The sequence below is a fragment of the Mobula hypostoma genome, chromosome 1, assembly GCF_963921235.1.
Source record: "Mobula hypostoma chromosome 1, sMobHyp1.1, whole genome shotgun sequence".
Taxonomy (NCBI): Eukaryota; Metazoa; Chordata; class Chondrichthyes; order Myliobatiformes; family Myliobatidae; genus Mobula; species Mobula hypostoma.
The window spans coordinates 56,033,328-56,058,531 of record NC_086097.1 but is presented as its reverse complement, the minus strand read 5'-3'; positions in this window follow the sequence as shown (position 1 = coordinate 56,058,531).

Here is a 25,204-nt window from a genome sequence, read left to right as displayed (position 1 = left end):
TTCCAATCTCCAAGCAACGTCTCAGCACATGAAGGAAAATGAGAAATGGGAGAAATGTATTGAAGATTTTTCTGTGGTAGAATTATAGCTGCATTCCACATTTCACTCCAGAAGGAACTAAAATATTATTCATGATTTTGAAGTCACTATATTAAGAGATGGGAGGCAATGGATCAGTAAAAACAAAAGTGATTGATGTGTAGGACAGAAGATAGAACTCATCTACCACAGAAGACTGATGTGTGGGACAAAGAACACATCAACTTTATGCAGCTGGACAAAACTCATTGAACTACAGCACAGAAACAGGCCCTTCGCCCTGTCCAGTTCATTCCAAACCATTATTCTACCCAGTCCCATCGATCTGCATCCAGTCCATACCCTCCCATCAATGTACCTACTCAAATTTCTCTGAAATGTTGAAATCAAACCTGTATCCATCATATCCACTGGCAACTTGTTCCACATTCTCAACACCATCTGAGTGAGGAAGTTCCCCCTCACAGTCCCCTTAAATATTTCACCTTTCACCCTTAACCCATGACCTCTAGTTCAAGTCTCACCCAATCTCTGTGGTAAAAGTCTGCTTGTATTTACCCTATCTATACCTTCCTATGATTTTGTATACCAGCTCCCTTTACTCCATTGTAATATTGTTCAAATATAACACCTTCACTCCTGTATTCATCACCCTTTTCAATTTTGCCCCCATGTTACCAGAAGTTAAATTCTAAACCGCATGCTGCATTTACATATACCAACTGTTCTATCCTCTGTCCTATCGGCCTGATTCCCAGACCCCTGCCAAATTACTTTAAACCCTCCTCAAAAGCTCCATCAAACCTGCCTGCAAGGATATTTGTCCCCTTGGAGTTCAGATATAACCCGTCCTTTTTGTACAGGTCATACCTTCCCCAGAAGAGATTCCAATGATCCAGAAATCTTTTGGGGAAAGTATGGAAAGAGGCTTGGAAAAATTATCAGTGAAGATACAGATGAGAATTTGAAGGAAAGTTTGACAGAATTTGGGGAAAGCTGTATTTTGAATCTCACTTCAATGTAAAACAGGACACCTGAGTGACCCAGGTACTATAATAGAGAGAGAGTCAGAGTTAACATGAAAGGTTGATGAAATGGAAGTTATTTTTAAAATGCAGAGAATGTAACAGGGTAATGGATAGGAAAAAAGGGGATATCTCTGGAAGAGTGAGCTTGAGTTGTCCAGATGACCCCGATGTTTACAGAGCCACCTGATTGATAGATTAAAGGGGGCATCCAGAACAAAAATTAAAACAATCAAGGGAGCATGCTAAAACATTGAAATGTAGATCAGCACAGTTGATGAAACATAAAGACCACAGATCAATGAGTCTTAACTGTTCTTATGAGGGCCAGTGTAAACTTTGAGAAATAGCACCTCATCTTCCCTCTGGGCACTTTACAGCCATCAGGACTTAAAATTGAATTCAACAATTTTGATAAACCTTTTCAGTCAAAACTGGCTGTAAAGTTTTTCCATCTGTAATATTAACTCAGTTTTTCTCTCTCTACAACTACTGCCTGATCTGCCTTATTCACTTCAGAGGTACCAGTGCTCATATGGAAGTTTTCAGCTCCACTCAGACCATTTCTACCTACAAGAGACCAAGTCCCACTGTGCTTCTTTCCAATTTAGCAGCAGCCCCCATTGCTCACCCGACCTTCCAGAAAGCACACTTACTCACCATTCATGATCAGATCTCAACTTTCACACAATAGTTCCTGACATCTTACATTATGATTTTTCATGAATATCATTATTTAGTTCTTCCTTTGTGTGATAGTGAAACGTGATACAAATGGAGATCGTGATGGTTGGTGCTGCAATCTACTGGATCAGGAAGTATTTTTGAATAAACTTGCTCATTCATTTGGGTATTGTTTATCTACTCCATGCATTTTGGTGCATCTTGGGAATTATCAAGCCTTTGAAACAGTCTAATTGGTGCTGGGAGATTTCTTCCTGAAACACACACTCTCATTTTCAAGTCAGATATAATGCCAAATAAAGCCCTATTATTTCACTTACTTTACTGATTCTATTCTTGCTAATGTTTCTCTTTTAGGCCATGTTTAGTAATCAATATTTTTGGGAAATGTTACTTCTTAACATATGCCGAGGCATATGCTATGAAATAATACTTACGTTTACTTTTGTACTTCCAATTAATGATTTACTTCTGTACACTGGTAGTGCTAACGATTGGTTTGGGAAGTGCTATTTCTATTTTTGGTTCATAGCTATCTCTCCTCATCAAAACTGAATTATCTTTCTTTATTACAACAAAGGACGAGTGCCCGTCAAAAAAAAATTAAATTTTTTAAAATCTGCTTTGTGCCAATCATTGTTGAGCTATCTGCAATTGAAGTAGAAAGTCCAGGAACCAGGGCAATATTGCTCCAAAAGACAGGACCGTAGTTTGTTCATTACAAACAAAATTGCTGCAAGGTTAACTCGCAAGAGCAATGCACATTTTTTACAATATGTTAATTAATCTCCAGTGAGAAAAGAACATTGCTAAATAAGATATATCTAACTAATTACATGGCACAGTAATAAGCTAATCAATTTTAATTGACAAACAAAATGAGCAGTTTTATTAAACAATGTCTCATAATGACTTACCTAGACTTCATTCATGCAAATTTAAATATATAAATATTCATAACATTCAGATCAAATTGGCACAGTGTTTATTTTAAAATTGCATTGTCAATTCAATAACTTAATGTGTGTTTAATTTATAAGGATGGAAATTCACCTACAGTATGCCTATTTTTCCCCCAAGGGAACAAAGGGAAGAATTTTGTCCAATTTTAATGTGAGATACAACAGATGCTTCATAGCAAAGAGCACAATCTGTTTGTGTGAGTTCTGCTACCAAGCTGATTGCAAATCCAGACATAAAATCCAAGTGTGCAGACCTAGGTCAAAAGAAATGGTTAATGAGAATGTTTACCAAGTGGAAATTTGGAACCTAGCTCACATTTTACAGTATTGTTCAGTTGAAGACTGTTAGAGGATCTTAGAAATCCAGATATGCTCTAAATAGACTGGAAGTAATTGTTGACTGTAAACTGTTGGCACTTGAGCAGCATTTGTGAGAACCTCCACAGCCAACAGAAGTTTTGCTCATGGGCAGAACATGAGCTTTCTGAACAGCTACAATGAAGAGACTATAGTGGTCGTTTTTCAATGTATATGTCCAATAGGCAGCATAGAAATATAAGAATACTCCATTCATCTTAACTACACACTTACCCAAAGCTGATAGGAAGCTAACATTGATTGAGTGATTCTATTTGATTCTGTGTTGTGCTAGGATTTAGAGGTCTCCTTTCAAAACCCTCAAGAAACTACTTTGGAAACTTTATGATTTATTGAGACGTTGGCCATCAGTGCCTGTGACTTGGGCTCTACAATTGCCAAGTTGCTAGTCGATACATATGCATGCATGCTCATTTGTGGGACACCAATGCTTACTGGAAGAATTAGTAGATTATGACCTCAGTCAGTGTGGTGCTGATGTGACGCCAACACAGGCAAACTGAACTTCAATGAAGCAGCTACTGCCATATGTTAACCTTGGATGCCTGAAGAAGAACTAACTCTCCTGCAATATTTAGACGTATCATCAATTACTTGCAGAGTTGCTGTTAATAAATTTATGCAGAACATTCATTGTAATAAGCTAGCTGTTCCAGATCTCATTTCAGTTTGTGAGATCTATCAGTGCAGAGCCAAAGGCAAGGTTTTTGCCAATCCCAACTGTGTTTTGATGTTTTGGTGTCATCCTCCTAGAGTGCAACAGGACAGGATGAATGAGAAGGAAGGCCACAGAACAAATAAGCTGTAGAACAGGGAGGAGGAGGAGAAGGTCTCTCATCATGAAGTTCCATTGGAGAATAATTCTTCTAGGTTCACTTAAGTGTGAAGCAACGATGAGGCAACTTTGGTTCAGTGAGGAGGGCTTTACCAGCTTCCACGACAGTGCAGAGATGCCAGATGATTCTGCCTGTGCTGTAATAGGAGTGTCAAACATCAGGCACTGCATTACCTGCAAGTACTGCCTCAGAGCTGGCAATCACAGCCACCGTAGGATTGCTTCCACCCTGGCAATCTTTAATCATCACAATGGCCCTGGGACTGCAGGTGGTCTTTCAGGCAGACCTGCTGCTGCAGCAAGCACTTCACTGAGAAGGGCTCATAGTAATTCTGCACTGGAGTGACACACAACATGCTGGAGTAACTCAGCACATCAGGCAGCATCTGTGGAGGGAAATGGATAGTCAACGTTTCGGCTCAAGCCTCTTCCTCTGGACTGGAAAGAAAGAGGGGAGACAGTCAATACAACAGTGTGGGGTTGGGTGATGGTGGACTGATGAATCAAGTGGGGGGTAAGATAGGCAGGAAGGGGGACCTGGACATGATGTAAGAAGCTCAGAGGTCATTGGTAGAAGTGACAAAGGGCTGAAGAAGGTGGAATCTGATTGGGGAGGACAGTGAAGCCTTGGAATAAAGGGAAAGGGTGGGGAGGGGAATTGGATGGAAGAATTTGTGGGTGTTGCGCAGATCAAGAGAGTAGGGGAAGGGAAAGAGAAGGGATAGAGGGGCTGGTGGAATAAGCAGAAACAAAAGGGGACTGAAGGAAGTGGTCACTGGTGGTGGGAGAAATCAATGTTCATACCCCAGGTTGAGACTACAACGGCAGAATATAAAGTGCTGTTCCTCTAGTCTGTGTCCTGGCCTCAATTTGATCTCCTCTGACTTTTCTGCAGAATAACTTGCTCTCTGGTGAGCAGGAAGCTGGTGCTCCTTCTTCCTCACCCTGTCTCTGGGCACTTGTGCTCCGGGCTTCAACACATGCGGCTCCAAATACCAATAGGACATAGAACATAGAATAGTACAGCACAGTACAGTACAGGCCCTTCGGCCCACAATGTTGTGCCGACCCTCAAACACTGCCTCCCATATAACCCCCTACCTTAAATTCCTCCATATACCTGTCTAGTAGTCTCCTAAACTTCACGAGTGTATCTGCCTCCACCACTGACTCAGGCAGTGCATTCCACACACCAACCACTCTCTGAGTCAAAAACCTTCCTCTAATATCCCCCTTGAACTTCCCACCCCTTACCTTAAAGCCATGTCCTCTTGTATTGAGCAGTGGTGCCCTGGGGAAAAGGCACTGGCTATCCACTCTATCTATTCCTCTTATTATCTTGTACACCTCTATCATGTCTCCTTTCATCCTCCTTCTCTCCAAAGACTAAAGCCCTAGCTCCCTTAATCTCTGATCATAATGCATACTCTCTAAACCAGGCAGCATCCTGGTAAATCTCCTCTGTACCCTTTCCAATGCTTCCACATCCTTCCTATAGTGAGGCGACCAGAACTGGACACAGTACTCCAAGTGTGGCCTAACCAGAGTTTTATAGAGCTGCATCATTACATTGCGACTCTTAAACTCTGTCTCTCAACTTATGAAAGCTAACACCCCATAAGCTTTCTTAACTACCCTATCCACCTGTGAGGCAACTTTCAGGGATTTGTGGACATGTACCCCGAGATCCCTCTGCTCCTCCACACTACCAAGTATCCTGCCATTTACTTTGTACTCTGCCTTGGAGTTTGTCCTTCCAAAGTGTACCACCTCACACTTCTCTGGGTTGAACTCCATCTGCCACTTCTCAGGCCACTTCTGCATCCTATCAATGTCTCTCTGCAATCTTGGACAATCCTCTACACTATCCACAACACCACCAACCTTTGCGTCATCTTCAAACTTGCCAACCCACCCTTCTACCCCCACATCCAGGTCGTTAATAAAAATCACGAAAAGTAGAGGTCCCAGAACAGATCCTTGTGGGACACCACTAGTCACAATCCTCCAATCTGAATGTACTCCCTCCACCACCACCCTCTGCCTTCTGCAGGCAAGCCAATTCTGAATCCACCTGGCCACACTTCCCTGGATCCCATGCCTTCTGACTTTCTGAATTAGCCTACCGTGTGGAACCTTGCCAAATGCCTTACTAAAATCCATATAGATCACATCCACTACACTACTCTCATCTATATGCCTGGTCACCTCCTCAAAGAACTCTATCAGGCTTTATAGACACGATCTGCCCTTCACAAAGCCATGCTGACTGTCCCTGATCAGACCATGATTCTCTAAATGCCCACAGATCCTATCTCTAAGAATCTTTTCCAACAGCTTTCCCACCACAGATGTAAGGCTCACTGGTCTATAATTACCCAGACTATCCTTACTACCTTTTTTGAACAAGGGGACAACATTCGCCTCCCTCCAATCCTCCGGTACCATTCTCGTGGACAACGAGGACATAAAGATCCTAGCCAGAGGCTCAGCAATCTCTTCCCTCACCTCGTGGAGCAGCCTGGGGAATATTCCGTCAGGCCCCGGGGACTTATCCGTCTTAATGTATTTTAACAACTCCAATACCTCCTCCCCCTTAATATCAACGTGCTCCAGAACATTAACCTCACTCATATTGTCCTCACCATCATCAAGTTCCCTCTCATTGGTGAATACCGAAGAGAAGTATTCATTGTGGACCTCGCTCACTTCCACAGCCTCCAGGCACATCTTCCCACCTTTATCTCTAATCGGTCCTACCTTCACTCCTGTCATCCTTTTTTCCTTCACATAACTGAAGAATGCCTTGGGGTTTTCCTTTATCCTACTCACCAAGGCCTTCTCATGCCCCGTTCTTGTTCTTCTCAGCCCCTTCTTAAGCTCCTTTCTTGCTTCCCTATATTCCTCAATAGACCCATCTGATCCTTGCTTCCTAAACCTCATGTATGCTGCCTTCTTCCACCTGATTAGATTTTCCACCTCACTTGTCACCCATGATTCCTTCACCCTACCATTCTTTATCTTCCTCACCGGGAAAAATTTATCCTTAACATCCTGCAAGAGATCTCTAAACATCGACCACATGTCCATAGTACATTTCCCTGCAAAAACATCATCCCAATTCACACCCACAAGTTCTAGCCTTATAGCCTCATAATTTGCCCTTCCCCAATTAAAAATTTTCCTGTCCTCTCTGATTCTATCCTTTTCCATGGTAATGCTAAAGTCCAGGGAGCGGTGGTCACTGTCCCCCAGATGCTCACCCACTGAGAGGTCTGTGACCTGACCCGGTTCATTACCTAGTACTAGATCTAGTATGGCATTCCCCCTAGTCGGACTGTCCACATACTGTGACAGGAATCCGTCCTGGACACACTAACAAACTCTGCTCCATCTAAACCCTTGGAACTAATCAGGTGCCAATCAATATTAGGGAAGTTAAAGTCACCCATGATAACAACCCTGTTATTTCTGCACCTTTCCAAAATCTGCCTCCCAATCTAATCCTCTGTATCTCTGCTGCTACCAGGGGGCCTATAGAATACCCCCAATAGAGTAACTGCTCCCTTCCTGTTCCTGACTTCCACCCATACTGACTCAAAAGAGGATCCTGCTACATTACCCATCCTTTCTGTAGCTGTAATAGTACCCCTGACCAGTAATGCCACCCCTCCTCCCCTTCCGCCCCCCCCCATCCCTTTTAAAGCACTGAAATCCAGGAATGTTGAGAATCCATTCCTGCCCTGGTGCCAGCCAAGTCTCTGTAATGGCCACTACATCATAATTCCATGTGTGTTCTCAGTTCATCACCTTTGTCCCTGATGCTTCTTGCATTGAGGTACACACACTTCAGCCCTTCTACCTTACTACCTTTACACGTTTTATTCTGCTTCTCTTTCCTCAAAGCCTCCCTATATGTTAGATCTGGCTTTACTCTATGCACTTCTTTCACTGCTCTGTTGCTCCGGGTCCCATCCCCCTTGCAAATTAGTTTAAACCCTCCCGAACCATGCTAGCAAACCTACCTGCAAGGATATTGCTCCCCCTCGAGTTTAGGTGCAACCCATCCAATCTGTAAAGGTCCCACCTTCCCCAGAAGAGATCCCAATGATCTAAAAATCTAAAACCCTGCTCCATGCACAAACTCCTCAGCCACGCATTCAACTGCCATCTCCTCCAATTCTTACCATCACTGTCACGTAGCACTGGCAGCAATCCTGAGAACGTCACCCTTGAGGTCCTGTTCTTCAGCCTTCTGCCTAGTTCCCGAAACTCACACTTCAGGACCTCATCTTTCTTCTTGCCTATGTTGTTGGTCCCAACATGTATCATGACTTCTGGTTGCTTTCCCTCTCGTACCAAGGCAAAGCTACGCAGGACACTGTGGGCCATTCTGTGGGTTGGTGTGCTTTTATCTCTACTCGTTTTGTTCTTCATCCACCTCCTGGACCGGTTAAAGTTGGCTCTCTAAAAGGGTAACGGGACAATATTTTAGAACTGTAGGGAAGAGAGGCGGAGCAAGTAACTGGCACATGATGCTGTAATCGGCAGTTTACAAAACAGATGAAATTCTGTGGTGCAATGAAGTTGTGGTGCAAGAAGAAGGAAAAAAGGTCAAGTTTCAGCAAACCATCATCTTCAATGGTATCACTCTTGAGTGTGGTCACAGGCTGTGTCGTACAGCCCTCCACCTGTCTGTTCTGCCAGCATCATTGTCCATCACATTGTTCCACAAGGTGAGGAGAGTGATTGCAGTCTCATTTGGTGAAGTGCCTTTAGTGGCTGAGTAAGTATGACTACGACTAAGAGGTGTGGAAGTGAGGCTTGGGGAACTGGACAGTGGAGAGTATGAATGTTAGTTGTAATTTACAGAGATTGTTGTCAGTGATGGGGAAGTGGTGTATTGAACAGTGGCTGCGGCTGGTCATGTTGCTTATGAGAAATAACACTAAGGATGTAATCATTCATTTTGACCACTTTTTACAGAACTTGTTGCGACAATCCATTTAGGCCTCTGGACTTACTGTATTCAAAGCAATAGATGTCAACCTGTGTAGATGGGTTACCTGGTTCCTCGCTAATAGAAGGCATCCCTTTTTCTCTTCAGTTCTTACCTAACCGCAGATGCTGCATTGTAAAATAATGGACTCTCTTCTGTCTCATAAAATATCCCACACTGCTTGGGTTATTGTGTCGTGATATATCATGTTATTGGATCATGATATATTTTCATGAAACTGAGTTCTTCACACACCTTGTAAATAACAAAAAATCTAACAAATGTCAAGTCCTGCTGAAGGGTCTAGGCCCAAAACATCAACTGCTTATCCCTTTCCAGAGATGCTGCCTGACTGGCTGATTTCCTCCAGCATTTTGTGGCTGTTGCTTTGGATTTCTGGAATCTGCAGACTTTCTCGTGTTAGCAAATAGCTCATTATTCTATGAATAATATTATTGAAATGATGTTGATAATGTAAAATCTATGCACTGAAAATAAATATGTATGCAAAAGTTATATCTATATGGTTCTCTTTAAGTAGATATGTTCCTATGCACATGTAAATTTATTTGATTTCAATATTGAAGTCCATCAGAATTCACTATATTTTTCTTTTGAATTCAGTATAAAAATGTACAGATATTATTTATTTCCAACCAATGTATAATGGACCATGGGTCAAGCCTTTCCAACAACATTTACTGATTGCCCTGCACCTTGTTAATGCTCATAGCAAAACTAAGTTGAGCAGGGAAATGGAATTGTTTGAAACTAAAATGTAGATCAGATAATTTAGTATCCAAGGGATGAAAACAGTTTCCCAATAGCATTACCAGTTGTTATTGTAGGCTATGTACATCTATACTCACATCCTTCTACAGATGCACAGCAGAGAGCATCCTAACATGTTGCATCACTGCATAGTACGGAAACTGCACCGTGGCAGACAAAACTACCCAATGCATCACTGGCACCAGCCTACCTACCATCCAGAACATATATCTACAAAGGTGCCAAGAAGAGGCCAGTAACATCATAAAGAATCCAACACATCCTGCTCATGAACTGTTTGTCCCATTCCCATCAGGGAGGAGGCTACATAGCATCCATACCAGGATCACCAGACTCAAAAACAGTTACTTTCACCTGGCAGTAAGGCTGATCAACACCTCCACCCACTGACCCACCTCTTCACACCCCCACCACCACTACTCTATCATTTTCTGTCAGTCACCTTATGTATGGACACCCCTGTGCCTAGTGTCACTTCATGGACGTACAATCAATCTATGTAAGTAAGCTAACTTAGGTAGTCATATTTATTGTGTTTTTTATTATTGTGTTCTTTATCTTATTTTTTGGCTGCATCGAATCTGGAGTAAGAATTATTTCATTCTCCTTTACACTTGTGTACTCGAAATGACATTAAACAATTTGAATCTTGATTTGATGGTAGTTATTGAACAGATAACATTGTGCCATTGCTTAGTATTAGGGGATCCCAATTCCTGAGTAGCATGATTGGAGTTTCTTATAGTTCAGGATTATGTGAAGACACACCAGATGGTGAAAGAGTATTTTAAAAATTCAACAGGAAAACGTACAGTCTCATCAATATTTGTCACACTGTCAGATGGCACAGGTTTTTAAGAGAAGGTGTTTATTCTTGGCCTGAACTGCATCATTTTTGGTGCTAAAATTGCTCTATCATGCAGCCATTGGTAATTCAAATAGTGTTGAGTGACATTTGGGAAAACAGCTTGCATCAGACCATGAAGTGATGTAACAATTCAGACCACATTTTTCATTAAAATCATTCCTGCTGAGTCTTTGTGTTTAACTTCCCCATTTCCTAATTTGAGTAAATTTGAAGCAATCTTGCTCAAAGATCGATCACGTGACAAGTGTCTGTTATATTAGTTTGCAAGTGGAGTCATTTAACCTTTTCCCAGATATATGATGCTTTAATTTAGTTGTTCAATTCATCTGCTTTAGTACCTCATGAAATTACTGGTAGCATTTGGTGAAAATTGCGCGCTAGCACTAAAGTGACAACCTCCCATCAATTTACTATTGTGTCTAAATTCTTGCAATGGTTGTTCTAATGCTTTATGAGCCACTGTACGTTCATCCCGGTCAATAAGACTGCAATCCTTTGGAGTTTTCTACCTTGCATTTTCCTGGCCAATGCTATATGTTGGCGCCTTCACATTTGTCAAACTTCAAGGGGGCTTAAAAGTCAAATGTAGAGTTTCCCCCTTGTCAAAAGTGATAAGGCAATGCTTGATGATGGCATGGTCAAGACACTTGTGTTACGTCTTTGAACTTTAGCAGAAAGTAGGTTACAAAGATTATTCTCCTGTTCCTAGCATCAAAACAAAATTCCTTGGTTGTTGTAAGGAGCCTCTGTAATTGTACATATGTAATTTCTTTGCTATCTCACTAAACTTAGTTCTTTCTGCTGGATACATATGGAATCGCAGTAACGTAGTGGTTAGTGCAAAGCTATTACAGCTCAGGGCGTTGTAGTTCAGAGTTCAATCCTGGCGTCCTTTGTAAGGATTGTCTGTATGTCCTCCCTGTGGAATTCATAGGTTTTCCTCCCACATTCCATAGATGTAGGTCATTGACTTAGACAAAGGGTAGGTTAATTGGTCATTGTAAACTGTCCTGTGATTAAGTTAGGGTTAAATTGGGGTTGTTGGGGGTTGCTGGGGCAATAAAGATACATAAAGATACATAAAGGACATAAAGATATGGAAGGCACTGGCGTGGAGGGCTATGAACGACATGAAGGAAATCTGGAAGTTGAACCTGACCAGAGGGCTTAAAAAGAGGATTTTCATAGCAGTCATAGAGTCCATTCTCACATACGGATGTGAGACATGGACACTCACCAAGACTATGCGAAAGTCTCTAGATAGTTGCTATACACGAATGCTCCGGATGGCTCTTGACGTGAGTTGGCAACAGCACATGACGAACATTGAGCTCTATAACAACCTACCGATGCTCTCCACTAAAGTCGAGACGAGAAGACTGCAACTAGCGGGCACTGTCTACGCCACCCCGAGCTACCTGCCAGCCCAGTCATCATATGGGAGCCCAAGCATGGGAGGATGAACCCTGGGTGCCCTCCCAAGACTATGGTCAACACCCTCCTAGAAGACAGCGGCGCGGCTAATGTAGATGAACTGAACACACTGATGAGGGAGAGGGAGAAATGGAGAGTCCGTCATCATGCCCGACACCAGCCCCCTAGGCCTGAGTCGACGTAGTAGTAGTAGTAGTAGTGGTGGGGCAACGCTACTCAAAGAGCAAGAAGGGCCTATTCCACACTGTGTCTCTAAATAATTAAAAATAAAATAAATACATATTCATCTTTCTGATTTAAATAATAGCTTGTTTTTCACAGAGCCTCAGTGCACAAATTTTCAGCGTCTCTTTATGATTCAGATAGACCAAAAGTACATAGGTCAGGTCTTCTTAAATATTTAGTTCCTCAAAAATAGATCTGAAAACAACATCTCATCAATTTTCGGTGGGGAAAATTAAAATTAGCTCCTTGTTGGGCTAAGGAGGGCAACCTATGGGGGTTTCAGAAAAAGAACTATAGAGTACATCCCTATGCTGAACCTAAATCACATGCCAAATTTCAGATTTATTGGTTGTTTTGTTACTAAGCTGTGTGCAGGATACAAAGAGCATTCTGTTCTATTAGATATCTTTAGATTATCCTCTAGGATTTGAGAAAGGTATGAAAATGCAATGAAGTAATTTAAGTATCTAATAGCCTAAATCTCCCTGAAATAGTGGTTATTTCTCTACTTACTAATCCATACATGCCAGTCTTTACAGTAATTGGCCCAATTCCTGAGACCTAGTCATAAATACTAAAGTTGTCATTCAAGAGCAAACCAAGGGAGGGCAGCATTGTTGGAGTACTATTTTTCACGTGAAATGCTATTCAAAAGACTTATTTATTCACTCTGATAAAAATGTCAGATGCCATAGCATTAATCTGCAAACATACAAGATGCCTTGTCCAATATACCTAATACAAAATTGGCAAAAGATTTTGAACAAGACATCTGTCTTTAATTGCCAGCACTAAATCTGAGGGATACGTTTTTTACGCAAAGAATAGTTGATGTCTGGAACATGCTGCCAGAGGAGGTGATGGAATGAGATACAATTACTAAGTTTAAGTGGGATTTAGACAGACACTTAAACAGACAAGGCATTGACAGATACAGTCCCACTGTAAGTAAATGGAAATAGTGTAGATGCGCAAAATGTTGACATGGGTGTGTCATGTTTCTGCCCTGACCAATTCTATGACTATAACATTGTATTCACCTCTGCACATTTGTTTGCATTGGCTTCAACTGGGCAATCAAATAGTCCTGCACATGATTAGATATGACGACCTGGGGCATTTGTCCTTTGTTATCTGATCATTTTTCTTTTTTGATTGCCAGATTCTGCTGTGCAGAAGTTAACTGCCCACAATGTCTAGATTTCAAAAGTTTTTAATTGACTGCAAATCACTCTGAGATCTTGAATTTATTTTTTGGGGAATACATGTGTCTTCTAAATTTTCAGTGGAACTGTCTGCATGTTGGTTCATTTAGTGATACCAAGAACTCAGGGTGAGCATAAATGTCTGAAGGTTTCAGTTATACCCACGTTACTTGAAGGTGCAGGTCAGAACACCAGTTAGCCTTCAAAAGGTTTAAGAGATTTTCTGCTAAGCCTTTCCCCTCCAGATAACAGACTTGTATAACACAAGTCCTTATTTCCCTGTCCACTCCAGTAGAAATCATCCAGCATCTTTGCTGAGAGGCAGATCTATTGGTACTCCATCACTACCCTTCTGGTTCTGAGAAATAGCTAGAGGCTGCATCAGGATAAAGATCCCTTGCATTACAACTTCTTCAAAGAACGTTAGAGATTTCTGACCATTCTACAAACCTTTATCTTTTACCTCTCGTAATCATAACAAAAATTAAAGTATACACATTTTGATCAAGTCAGCTTACAGTTCCGATTTTTCTTATTAATTCATACATTGCAGAGTTTTAATTTCAATAAAAAGCTTTTGGTATAAAATACCTTGTAAGGAACTTCTATTAATCTGTAAAACTTTTCACCTGCTCTCTAGATTTTGATGAGAAAAGAATGATAAACCGAGGCATTCTAATGCAAGTAGATTCCTCAAGGTGAGATGCATTAATGCCATAGCTGTCAAACGATTAAAGTTAACTCTGCTTTGCTTAAAATACCAATAATAGATATCCATCAATCGGTGCACAAATTTTAATGTTCACTTTGTTCTTTGTGATATTTTGCTTTTTTCAATGGGGATTTGAAGTCTGAAATCCTCGGGATATCAAGGAGAATAAAACAAGATATCTCACCTTCAGTTAGTCCTTTCTCCTCTTATCTAAATCTAAAATATCACACTGACTAAGCAATCTTCCTTTGATCATGCATAAGACACAACAAAACCTGAGGCAGATATTAACACCAGGGAACATTAAATATCATTACAGGAATTTGACAGGCTAAAGCTTGTCATAATCGACATTGTCTGTGTAATTGTCATATGTAACCTACATTCTTGCGTTTGATAGCTACTTTCAAATATTAGTTCATTGTAATAAATATTTTATGACCTTTGATGAAAGATTTTCATTCTGCTATTTGCAACAAGAAACAAAATTTATTATCTTAATGCACATTGTTATCTGGTGGTTACACCCAGGTATTGAGAAGGATGTAATAAATCAATTTTTGCAATCTGCTTCTTAGACTCTGCTTGACAATGCAAGGGAATCCTTCCCAAAGCTCCACATATGAACGTTGTAATTTTAATGATTAATTTCAATGAAGTACTGAAGAGCAGTTTCACTAATGTTTTCTAGAATACAGCTTCTGCTTCTTAAACGTTCCCTCAGGATCAAGGATGGCTTATTTCTGCTCTGGTTTGGTGAGTTCTGAGGTGATTAAAGGGGCTAATGTGGAAAAGGAAGTGTCTGACAGAACAGGCAAGTGAACAGTTCAAGAAGTGGTGCTCCTCTCCCACCACATATACAGATACCACCAATGCATCACCTCAGAACGTTCTCAATACCTTCACAAGTGCTCCTACTCCACTTTGAGCAGGGTGTTGGTGAAGAGGTCATATATATTCAAAGAAGCTTTCAGCAGTTTAACTTTTTTCCCTGTATGCCTGGTAAATTGCTTTCTTGACAGCTTGGAATAATGTCTGTTTCAGAAATGGGACATATGAATGATGTCCACTGCTACCAACCTTATAGTTCCCACACCCCGCACTTCCCGTTTCTACCTCCTACCCAAGATCCACAAACCTGCCTGTCCTGGCCGACCTATTTTCTCAGCTTGCTCCTGCCCCACCGAACTCGTTTCTGCATACCTCAACACGGTTTTATCACCCCTTGTTCAATCCCTTCCGACCTATGTTCGTGACACTTCTCACGCTCTTAAACTTTTCGATGATTTTAAGTTCCCTGGCCCCCACCGCTTTATTTTCACCATGGATGTCCAGTCCTTATATACTTCCATCCCCCATCAGGAAGGTCTCAAAGCTCTATGCTTCTTTTTGGATTCCAGACCTAATCAGTTCCCCTCTATCACCACTCTGCTCCGTCTAGCGGAATTAGTCCTTACTCTTAATAATTTCTCCTTTGGCTCCTCCCACTTCCTCCAAACTAAAGGTGTAGCTATGGGCACCCGTATGGGTCCTAGCTATGCCTGCCTTTTTGTTGGCTTTGTGGAACAATCTATGTTCTGTGCCTATTCTGGTATCTGTCCCCCACTTTTCCTTTGCTACATCGACAACTGCATTGGCGCTGCTTCCTGCACACATGCAGAACTCGTTGACTTTATTAACTTTGCCTCCAACTTTCACCCTGCCCTCAAGCTTACCTGGTCCATTTCCGACACCTCCCTCCCCTTTCAGATCTTTCTGTCTCTGTCTCTGGAGACAGCTTATCCACTGATGTCTACTATAAGCCTACTGACTCTCACAGCTATCTGGACTATTCCTCTTCTCACCCTGTCTCTTGCAAAAACGCCATCCCCTTCTCGCAATTCTTTCGTCTCCGCCGCATCTGCTCTCAGGATGAGGCTTTTCATTCTAGGATGAGGGAGATGTCTTCCTTTTTTAAAGAAAGGGGCTTCCCTTCCTCCACTATCAACTCTGCTCTTAAACGCATCTCCCCCATTTCACGTACATCTGCTCTCACTCCATCCTCCCGCCACCCCACTAGGAATAGGGTTCTCCTCGTCCTCACCTACCACCCCACCACCTCCGGGTCCAACATATTATTCTCCGTAACTTCCGCCACCTCCAACGGGATCCCACCACTAAGCACATCTTTCCCTCCCCACCTCTCTCTGCATTCCGCAGGGATCGCTCCCTACCCAACTCCCTTGTCCATTCGTCCCCCCATCCCTCCCCACGGATCTCCCTCCTGGCACTTATCCGTATAAGCGGAACAAGTGCTACACATGCCCTTACACTTCCTCCCTTACCACCATTCAGGGCCCCAAACAGTCCTTCCAGGTGAGGCAACACTTCACCTGTGAGTCGACTGGGGTGATATACTGCGTCTGGTGCTCCCGATGTGGCCTTCTATATATTGGCGAGACCCGACGCAGACTGGGAGACCGCTTTGCTGAACATCTACACTCTGTCCGCCAGAGAAAGCAGGATCTCCCAGTGGCCACACATTTTAATTCCACATCCCATTCCCATTCTGACATGTCTATCCACGGCCTCCTCTACTGTAAAGATGAAACCACACTCATGTTGGAGGAACAACACCTTATATTCTGTCTGGGTAGCCTCCAACCTGATGGCATGAACATCGACTTCTCTAACTTCCGCTAAGGCCCCACCTCCCCCTCATACCCCATCTGTTACTTATTTTTATGCACAATTTCTTCCTCTCACTCTCCTTTTTCTCCCTCTGTCCCTCTGCATATACCTCTTGCCCATCCTCTGGGTCCCCCCCGCCTCCTTGTCTTTCTTCCCGGACCTCCTGTCCCATGATCCTCTCGTATCCCCTTTTGCCTATCACCTGTCCAGCTCTTGGCTCTATCCCTCCCCCTCCTGTCTTTTCCTGTCATTTTGCATCTCCCCCTCCCCCTCCTACTTTCAAATCCCTTACTCATTCTTCCTTCAGTTAGTCCTGACGAAGGGTCTCGGCCTGAAACGTCGACTGCACCTCTTCCTACAGATGCTGCCTGGCCTGCTGCGTTCACCAGCAACTTTGATGTGTGTTGCTTGAATTTCCAGCATCTGCAGAATTCCTGTTGTTTGCATATGAATGATGTGGCCTGCCTAATGTGGCAGACTGAGTCTAACTATGGCATTGGTGCAAACGATTTTGGCCTGTGAGGGGATACTGACATTGTTTCTCTTATCCTTCCAGTGGGATTAATGTAAATATTATTTGATTATCACAACTTGAGTGCTGAGGTTTACATGACCATGGTTCTGAAGCAGAATTTCCACAAAATTTTATCATATGTTTGTGGTATTTTCCCAGTCCTTTGAGATACCTGCTGCAGGTAGTCCAGGACTCTGAAGCATATAGGAGGAGCATTGGAGTGGGCCTAATCTTGAGAATGAATGGAAAAGTGCTCCATTCTAATGTACCTGTTAGAATCAAGGCTATATGTAACTCGGAAGATGAGTTGTGGAATACGGTTGTTACATACCTTTGTGGATGCAAGGACGTCAGTCTCGAAGACAGCATAGAAATTTCAGGAATTGTGGAAACGTCTGCCCACTGGCTCAGAGAGGTGAATTGACCATACTTTGGCAGACTCTTGTTCTATTTCTCAAAGGAGGCTAAGGAAACCAGGACCATGGGTCAATTGGGTGCAAATGTCTGACTGACCATTCTGGTATTACAAGAAGGTGGGTACATGGTATTTCAAGCAGGTGGGTACATGGTATTACAGAAAGGTGGGCTCATGGTATTACAAGAAGGTGGGTTCATGATATTACAGGAAGGTGGGTACATGGTATTACAAGCAGGTGGGCACATGGTATTACAAGAAAGTGGGTACCTGATATTATAAGAAGGTGCATACATGGTATTTCAAGCAGGTGGGTACATGGTATTACAAAAAGGTGTGTACATGATATTACAACAAGGTGTGTACATGGTATTTCAAGCAGGTGAGTACATGGTATTACAAGAAGGTGGGTATATGGTATTAGAAATCAGTGGGAGTGATCAGCAACCAATGCTGCTTGATAAGTAATACTTGCCAAGATTGCAAGGATTATATTTTGGGCATTGACAGTCCCTATTGAAACATCACCAGGCTCTCCCTGCTCAGGGTATGGCTCAGCAGTGAAATTACAGCCCAACTGTGGCTTGTGCTGTGGGGCTGTCTGTGCTGATCTCTCAGTGGAGAGCTGACAAAAGCACACTGTTATTTCGGCTGCGAATTCTACCTGCTGCTTTGCTGATTTCGTGCTGGTAACATTGTGACCTGAAACAGACGGAGGCTTACAACTCAAGCTCACCTTCCTGTCACCTGCACTAACAATGTTCAGATCATTTTCAGTCCCTCCGTGAATTGCTCCAAAAACTGCCTGGTTGAAAAACATTTGAAACTCTCCTATTCTTTCCGTGACCCATCTGGATCTGGAGTTGCAAGTAATGATTCAGATTAGCATAGCCCAGAGTGCTTAATGCAGTTGACATTTAATCCCTGGAGGCACATTTCTAAACTGTTTAAAACCATAAACAAAAATTAACTTCAAAATGACTGGAATGCTTTGGTGACATCTTACCCAATCAGACTCAGATACAAGGAGGAAGTTTAAAGGGGTTGTGTGGGCAAGTTTTTTTTAATACAGAGAGTATTAGATGCCTAGAATGTGCTGCCAAGGACAGTAATGGAGGCAGATATGGAAATGGTGTTCAAGAGGCTTTGAAATAGGCACATGATTATACAGGGAATGGAAGGAAGTGGATCATGTGCAGGTTCGAGTTGGCATCATGCTCAGCACAGAGTGGGCTGAAAGGCTTTTTCCTTCTGTGTAGTATTCCATGTTTTATAGGATACCAGTTGGTTTACTGCACCAAAAGATGATTGCTTGTTTAAAAGTACTTCTCTATTTTCTCTGAAAATCTTCTTCCTTTCTTCCTTCTGAATGATGTTTCCTGGTAGAGAGAGCACAGACAACTCCAAATGTTCACGTATTTAGCCTTGAGAATAAATGTCAACAGATCATTTTGTTGCTAAAAGCTCATCTGCCCTCCCAATACTTAGCAAGCACAGACTTCCAGTGGAAGTCAGGAATGATCAGGATGACTTTCGGTCCCCGGTACCCTAGACCAACAGTGCTGCCCTGAGATTAGCAGAACAATGGGATCAAACTAACATGCTCCTCTCGTTGAATAAGCAGAGGTGAATATTTATTCTGTCGGCTGCAAGGCATGTATAAGGCCCGCTATGATAAGCCCCCCTGTGACTGTACAATATCATCAGTGGTTTTGCTTCAATTAATTTTGAGCTCTTTATTTTCGTGGTGCTTACTCCCATTTACTGTATAATGCCACAGTGGGTTTAGAGACAATTGGTGATACTGAAGAGAATGTGCTGTGTAAAGAGTTAGGAGAATTGACTGAGAAGCATGGTCAAAGCATTTAGATTAGAAGCGACATTATGAGGAGTTTTAGGAAAGGCAAGAATGAATGAACTTCCCATGTCCAGCAAGCAAATCACTTTAGAAGTATAGTTATTGTTTTATATCTAAACAAATGTGGTAACTCATGTAGTAACCTTCCAGAAACAGAAATAAAGACACCGGTTAAGTTACTTTGTGTATGAGGGTGAGGCATTAGTTGAGGTAGGTGTATTAGCCAAGAGCATCTAGCAGACATTTCGAACTGTGCAATAGGCATAGCAACAGGGAAAGAATGTGTAAATTTGTGGGAGAATCCATGGAATCTGAAACGCGCTGCATGCAGTTGAGTCAAATAATTGAAATGTTTTGAAGAACAGTCGGTTGGAGAAAGTCATGTTGAATGGCTGAGATAAAGGGGATGTACAGGGAGGAAATCAGTGTGGAACATAAGCAGCAACTCAGATCAATTGAACCAGTCAGTCTGTTATCTATCCTATGTGAAGTCTAGAGTGTGGCATGAACGTACCCAATCATGGGTTGGCATGGCAACTTAGTGGTTAGCGTAAATTATCGATGCCCACCGCTGTCTGTAAGGAGTTTGTATTAACTCCCCATGATCACCTGGGTGCCCTCTAAGTGCCCAGGTTCACTTCCACGTTCCAAAGACGTACAGGTTAGGGTGAGTAAGTTGTGGGCATCCTACGTTGGCACCAGAAGTGTGGCAACACCTGTGGGCTATCCTCAGCACAGATTGAGACTGTGTTAGTCATTGGTGCAAACACCATATGTTTCGATGTGCATGTGACAAATATAGATAATCTTTATATTTAATGGAACATTTATGGATGTAATCCACTGCAACATATTTCTCAATACTAAAGGGAAAGACAGTTTTGCAATATAGACAATTTCTTTTTGAATAGTTGATTCTGTCCATTAAAATTTAAGAATGGGATGGATGGGTACAACTTACCTGAATTGTGTCAATATTTGACACAGAGATGGAAAATGACATTAATTATCTTCATAGTGTCACAGGATGGAAACAGGCCTTTCTTCCCATGCTGACAACCTCATCCTTCCTGCTCGACCCAGTTGCTGGCATTCAGCCCTTAATACTCCAAGCCAATCCCCACCAAGTACCTATCCAAAGGCCTCTTAAATGTTGCAATTGTACCAGCCTTCACTACTTCCTCTGGCAGCTCATTCCAGATACTCACTATCCTCTCTGAAAAGATGTTACCTCTTAGGTCCCTTTTAAATCTCTCCTCTCTTATCTTGTATCTGTGCTCTTTAATTTTGGACTCCCCAACCCTGAGGAAAAGACAATGACCTTCCATCTTATCCATACCTCTCATGATTTTATAAACCTCTACGAGATCACCCCTCATTCTCCTATGCTCCAATGAATAAAGATCAGGCATGGCCAACCCCTCCTTATAACTCAGGTCCTCGAGTCCAGGCTGCTTCCTTGTCAATCTTCTCAGCATCCTCTCCAGCTTGCCAATTTCTTTCCTATAACAGGGTGATGACAACTGTACAAAAGGCAAGTGCTGTCTCACGAATGATTTATATAACTGCAAGATAATGTCCCTACTCCTAAAGTCAGCACCCTGGCTGATAAAGGACAGCATGCTAAACGCTTTCTTCACCACATATTCTGCTTGCACAGCCAACCACTTTCAGAAAACTGAACACTTGTACTCCTAAGGTCCCTCTGTTCCACAACACTGGTCAGTGTCCTGCCATTCTCTCTATAGTTCCTACCCTGGTTTGAATGCACAAAGTGCATTGCCTCGCACTTATCTAAGTTGAAAACCATTTGCCATTCCTCAGCCCATCTCCCTAACTGATCAAGATCTCTTTGTAATTCACTATAACCTGCTTCACTATCAATGAGACCCCCTGATTTGGTAAAATCAACAAACTTGCTAATCGTGCCACATACATTCACTTCCAAATCATTTACATGAATAATGAAAACCCGAGGTCCCAACCTGACTCCTGGGGCACCACACTAGTCATGGGCCTCCAGTAAGAGAACCGCCTTCAGCCATCCTTCCTATCATCAAGCTCACTCTGAATGGACCTCACTACTTCCTCCTGAATCCCATACAACCTATTCTTCCAGATAAGCCTGCCATATGAGACGTTGTCAAAGGTTTTACTAAAGCCACATAGAAACATCCACTGCCCTCTTTCCCCTTAGTTACCTCTTTGAAAAAAATCCAAAAGATTCATCAGATATGACTTTCCATGGACAAAACCATGCTGACTATTTCTGCTCAGGCCTTGACGATCCAAGTGATGACTGATCTTGTCTCTCAGAATGCCCTCCAGTAGCTTCCCTACAACCTGCAGGTTCACCAACTTGTAGTTTCCTGTCGCTGGTTTATAGTTCCCTTGTCTTGTGAATGCCTAATGCCTGAAACCACTTAATTCTAAAAGTGAATGATTTAAGGTGTTATGTCAAGATCCCTGGCTCAATGTATAATAATAGACAATGCATAGGGCATAGTGAGTACACACTTAAGAACTTGCACAATTAATTTGCAGGGCTTTGCATCACTGTCAAGCCTCACTTGCTGCTTCAAATTATGGGAGTCTAAATACAGTAACTTACATAACTTTGCTCTCTAATTTGACAAAGACCATATTTCTTTGAACTCCTTTTTCTATATTGATTAGCAGTTTAAAGGCTTCGGTAGCCATCTCTGTCACTACTTTTTAATTCAAAATGAACTTGCCCACCAAATGTTATAAAATACTGCAGTATGGTGGCTATTTCAGCTTGGAGGAATTCAGGTATGGATGAAACTTCCCTGTTATTCAGCCATGTAACTAAAATCTCCACTGCCACTTCAACACGCTGTGTGAAATGTGGTTTAATTTTCAATGTTGTATGAAATGAGGTTTAATTTTCAATAGAAATGTGTTAGAAATGTTGTATCAAGAGAAGGAAGGCCTTCAAACATTAATAAACAGGTCTTTAAGCAATAACAAACAGGAGTTCCCAAATTCTGTGATCATTAATTTTATTTACACATGTATTATTAAAGCTTGTTTAGAGTTTTCTTTTCAGTGTTACGTGTGAAGCAAACCCTTCTTCAATGTCTAATACTGATTGCTGTTCATTCATCTGCTGTATGTGTTTGTTGGACTGCACAGATTCTGTCGAGTTGTCTCAGAAGTTATGTTTGGTGGGTGGTAGGTAAGTCTTGCTAATCCGATCTACATCAGTCAACTCAAAACAAGGATTAGTATAAGGTTCCAGAATATGTTAGTTCCTTTTCACAAAAGCAAAGTCTATTCCAGCCTCCTTAACAGTGTTATTTCTACAGGCCATGTTTAAAGTTGATAGATGTAAAACATCTTAGAATTAAACTACTTTTGTAGAGTATGTAGTTGTTTTATGACTTTATTCTTCTATAATTGAAATTTATAATTATTATATAACAAGGTAATCTAAATAGCTATAAATTCATTCAAATTTATTGTACACAGTTCTGATCTCTTTATAAATGTAAACTAATAAGACACATGTAACAGTGGAGAAAAAAGATATTCAAACTGCAGTCACACTAGATACCCATTTGCCTCAGATAAGCAGAATCTGCCCACATTTAGATTCTAATGTCTGAAACCAGGTTCTGGTCATCCCCACCCCATATTACTAGATACAAGAATAAAAATTAAAACAAAAATATAATTTTGATCCAAGAATGTATTTTTTCAGGATGATGCTACGTCCAATATTACAATTATTGAATGTGAAAATCTGAAGTATTTTTTTTACCCAGAGCTAGCAGTGCTTTGGAAAAAATTGAAAGCATCAATATGTGGAGCGTAGTGGTAAGCACAACACTTTACAGTACCAATGACCCAGGTTCATTTCCTGCTGCTGCCTATAAGGAGTTTGTACATTCTCCCTGTGACTGCATGGGTTCTCTCTGGGTGCTCTGGTTTCCTCCCACAGTCCAAAGACGCACTGGTTGGTAGGTTAGTTGGTCATTGTAAATTGTCCCGTGATTGGGCTCGGGTTAAATCAGAGGACTGCTGGGTGGTGCGGCTCTGAGGACCAGAAGGCCTATTCCATGCTGTATTTCAATAAATAAATGAAATAAGGGTTTTTACTTTGCATGATTTTGCAAGATACTAATAATGCATACCAGCAGTCATTTAGCTATGGTTAACAGAAGCATGCACTATGCTGAATAAAACCAGGTTGGGTGAAATGGCTTCCTGTGCTGCAGATCCAAGTAAGGTTCAGTTGTGGACTTGCCAATAAATGGGAAACAATCAATGATTTTCTAAATATCTTTGCAACTAGTCGACATGAGGTTGGTGAACAAATGCCGAAAACCTCCATCTGCTCCTATTTCTTAGTTTGATATGGTGGTCATAATCTCAGAACATTTGGATAAATATATGACTGGAAAGGGTTGGAAGGGTATGGGCCAAGCACAGGGAATTAGATCCAGCTTAGGCAGGCACTTTGGCCAGCATGGATAAGTTGGAATGAAGGGCTTGCTTCCCTGCTGTGTTACTCTATGATGCTATGGTTTATGGAATTCTTCATCTGAATGCTAAATGTCTTGGAAAACCACTTGCATATTTCTCATGATTCAATTGAATCTTCTTATTTCAATCCTTTCTCACTCTGTCGGGAAGTGAAAAGCTTCTCAGTTCCCATTCCTCCAAACACTGTGATTTCAAGGAAGTGATGGAGACTCCATCTCTCTTCCCACCTCTGTAAATCTGATGTGGTAACTGTCACCGAGGCTACATAAATTCATTAAAATCTATAAATACCAATGTTAATTTTTAGTAAATCCAGCGAAAAAAATCTTTAAATTAAAGTTAAGATATAAAGTACAGCTGTGTTCTGGTCTCAGCCTTGAAATATTTAAGTTTATTTCATATTTCAATGAACCACCATTGTGATGTTCTGGCCTTTTTTTTCACTTGATGAAATGTAAGCATAATTGTTCCCCTCCTGACCTCATTCTCATGCCTTCTCCTGGTAAGGGGAGTTGAAGGGGAACGTAAATCAGCCATGATCAAAGGGCAGAGCATAGTCAATGGGCCGAATGGCATAATTCTGTTGTTTTGCCTTACAGTCTTAAGGACAAGGCCAGCATTCATTGTGCATCCCTAACCAACACTGAGAACTTCGTAATGAGACACTTCAAATTGCTGCAGTCCTTCTGAGCAAGATACTGCCACAATTCTATTGCTTAGGTAGTTGACAGATGAAAATCTGCATTTGGCAGTGTTGTCACGTGGCTGGTTAGCATGACCTTCTTGCTGCCTGTATGTTTGAGAGGTGCTGTTGGAAATTGAAGCAGAATGGATTTGTTCTAAGTATTGCCTGACAGGATGTATTATTAAGTTTTAATGTGCTTATATGTATGTCTGATTAATTGCTGCACAAATCAATGGTTGAAATGAATTAAACAATAGCAAAATCACGGCTGCTAAATTGAAATACTTGTAATCCTGACTTCTTGAGAATCACTTTGTTGAAACCATCACGTTGGCTGACATCAATGGCCCTGTTACACAGCTAAAATTAAAATCAACAGTGTTGCAAAATACTTT